This window comes from Olea europaea, unplaced genomic scaffold (assembly GCF_002742605.1).
Source record: "Olea europaea var. sylvestris unplaced genomic scaffold, O_europaea_v1 scaffold1454, whole genome shotgun sequence".
Lineage (NCBI taxonomy): Eukaryota > Viridiplantae > Streptophyta > Magnoliopsida > Lamiales > Oleaceae > Olea > Olea europaea.
Window position 1 is genome coordinate 13,664 of NW_019232087.1, and position 3,699 is coordinate 17,362.

Here is a 3,699-nt window from a genome sequence, read left to right on the forward strand (position 1 = left end):
GTTGGGTTTTCAATTACCTGAGATTCATAGCCATTTTCTCTGGGGAAAAAAATTCACAAATGAGGTTTTAACTATGCACAATTCAAAAATCAGGTTTTAAGTTTAATTAATGCAAAAATCAAGTCTTTACCTAATTAATTAAAAATATTTATTAATGTTGTAAATGATAAGTTTATTAAGGTTTGTTAGTGAATGACATCATTACCCCTACAACCCTAGGAATTATTGCCTTGTATCTCTGATTCTTATCTATAAATATAGGGTGTTAGTTCTGAATAAAAACACACATAAGTCTATTGACTTCTTTTTGTTCTCTTCTTTTTTCACAGCACGTTATTAGCACGATAGTTTAATTTTTCAAAATTTAGTAAACGTGGTAACTTTTTTTTTTTTAAGTATAAATATTTATCATATGTATTAAAATTAATTTAGAGGCATATGAATTCTTTCGATGTACATATACATCATAACCAGGTTGCTTATTCTCTTCCGCTTTTTGTTGGTATGCATATTATTTTTAATTCACGTTGGCGTATATAATTTATATACATTAATTCATGTCTTTTGATTCATGCACAATCAATTTTGTCACATATTTTTTTCATATATTAATTTTGTCTTTTGAATCTACTACATATTAATTCTACTTTTGATTTTTGTATATGTGGAATTCATATCCATATTTAGTATCTTTTGCATATCGTAAAAGATTTAGCGATTTGTCAACTTCTATATATAGAGATTCTTTTTCCTAATGCATATTTAGTAATTAATTTTTCTATATAGATTTATATCATGTCTATATGGTAATTAAATATTTTTAGATATTATTCTATAAATTTCAAATTAATAATTTATCATGTTGTTGCTCCAAAAGTAGCACAATATTATAATTAATATTTCAAAAGAATATTAATTGTATATCTATCTATTATAAATAGTTCCTTGTTCCTGAATTAGTACAAAATTTCAATATTCCAGAAGAATATTAATTCAATTCTCCTAAAAAGGTATAATTTAAATTATATTTATTTTTAACGAATATAATGTCGATGTTCTCAAAGAAACACAACATTCGTTATATAAATATTCAAAAATAATATTTGATTGTTACTCAAGTAGAGCACAAATTTTAATATTATATTGTTTGTTCGAAAGGTAGAATGAATCGTTAATGTCAATATTTAAGAATAATATTGCACTCTTGAAGATTATATATCTCGTGCTCTTGAAGATAGCACAACTTAATATGAAATATTTGTGTTGATGTTTTGAAGAAACACAATATTATTAATATTTTAAAAAGAAATATTTATTGTTCCAAAAGAATATAATATTATAATTTTAATATTCTTGAAGTATATTGATGGATAAAAGTAAAAACACGAATTAAATTACTCTATTTATTTATACGTCCATTCTTTTGCAGATGCATTTAAATATTGATGCTCTGGATAGATTTTATTGCTCTCGAATAGTATAATAATATAAGATCTAACGTAAAATTACGTTTTTACTTTTGAAGAGTAAATCCTTTTATTATTTATTATTGTAAACAATAATATGTTATTGCTCCTGAAGAACATAACATTAAAATTTTCTATATTTCAGAAGAATATTGATTTATTGTTCTTGAAGAAATAATAGTAAAATATAATGTGATCTCGAAATAGCAAATTATAATTTTTATTAATATTCCACTTAAATTTTATTTGCTCTTGAAGAGTATAATTACATACAATCTAACATAAATTAAATTTTTACTTCTGAACAGTAAATTCTTGTATAATTTATTATCATAAAATTTAATTGCTCCTGAAGAGCTTGAATTATAATTTTCAATATTCTAGAAGAATATTGACACATTGATATTGAAAAAGCAATAATAAAATATTGAGTACTTTCGAAGTAGCACATATTTCTAAGAATTATACTTCGTTGTGTTCGTAAAAAAAACAAAAATTACATGTTTATCCGTAAACGAAAACATACAATTTAGTCATATGAACTTTGATTTTTATACGTTATATCATAGTTAATTGTGCTTTTAAGAATTAACTATTTCTTTTATTCGATTAAACAGCTATTTAAATTTGAAACTTTGTATTGAACCAAAAGTTCAATTATTTGGCATTGCTAGTTGGACTATTATTGGATTAATAATAATGCGAAATTTAAAAATTCAAAATGTATATTCAATGAAGAACTAAGATTCTTCAATCCAACGAATTTCTATATATTATTTTTTCTTTTTATCAACAATTGATCATTAAATATCACTAACTAAAATATGGATTGAATTCCCTATATTTCTGAAAATTAATTAGAGTAATATATGGGGCCCGTCACCCACTACGTTGACCATCTAAATATTATTTATATATAATAGATTTGAGATAAATATTAGATAATTACATGGTGTTTGTGACCTAAAGTTTACGAAATTAGTGCTCAAGCCATGAGCATAATTTTCAGATTATATTATCAAGATCGTGTCTCATTAATGTTAGTGGGCATAGATCTCAACATTTTAATAAGTGTTAGTGGGAATGTCAATAAATGGTTTAACATTGTAGTTTGTTACATGCCTTCAATTAATTTAATTGAGAAAAAAATACTTCTCATTTTTGTTTAGATGATTCTATTACACATCATGCCAATATCATAGTTTTCCCGTTATAATTAAATTATGGTAGCATTGTAACATCTCGAAATCATTTTCATATTTATTATTTTATTCTTTTGTAAAAATAGGCTCGAAGTGTTATCAAATTCTTTTTCGTCTAATTTAAGCGGAAATATCACTTTTATTAAGGGTTGAAATTTGAAAATGTGATTGATAATTTAATAACGATAAAATGCAACCTAAGTAAAATTTTCATATTAAATATAATTCTTGAAATACTTCATTCCAAACTATTAGTTTAAGATTTAACATAAAATGTCGAATGCTGGATTTCTAAAAATATTAATTAATGAGCATTAACATAAAGATATTATTCAAATAAAATTTGAAAATTATATTTTCTGAAAACTTTACTTGGCGAACCCATAAGTATCACTCGATCAATCTTCCACGCATCTACACGACTTGTTCTAATATGAAATTTTAGTAAGAGTAAGTATTTTGAAAGCACCAATAAGAATACGCGCACATTTTTATTCACATGATATAAATATAAAACTGATATATCATACTAACATTTCTTAAATTTAGAACTCAAAGAATTTCTTAAGAGTCCCCACATCCCGTAGCATTTAACATAATTGACCCAAGAGGTCCATCCCATAAGATTTAATATCTTTGACCAAACGATCCATCAAATAGGATTTAATATATAATTCGACCCGAAGGCCTTATAGTATTTCATGCCAAAATTTATATAAACATCAAGAAATAATAATTTACCACTTTACACGATATATTCTTACCTCAATTGATATGTAAAAAATAATAATGTATACATGCATTTTCATCTAAATCCTCGCAAAATATCGTTCGAACAGAAGTTCAAATGATAATTTATTTAGATGCATTTACTGATTAAAGAGATAAACATCAATTTTAAGTGCTCCAATACGAATTGATGTTCTTTGAGGACAATCTATTAGCATTATATTTGATATATTTATGGCACTTCTGAAATGTGATAGTATTTGATTCTAATACAAAAAAAAAAAAAAAAAAAGGGCTCTTTT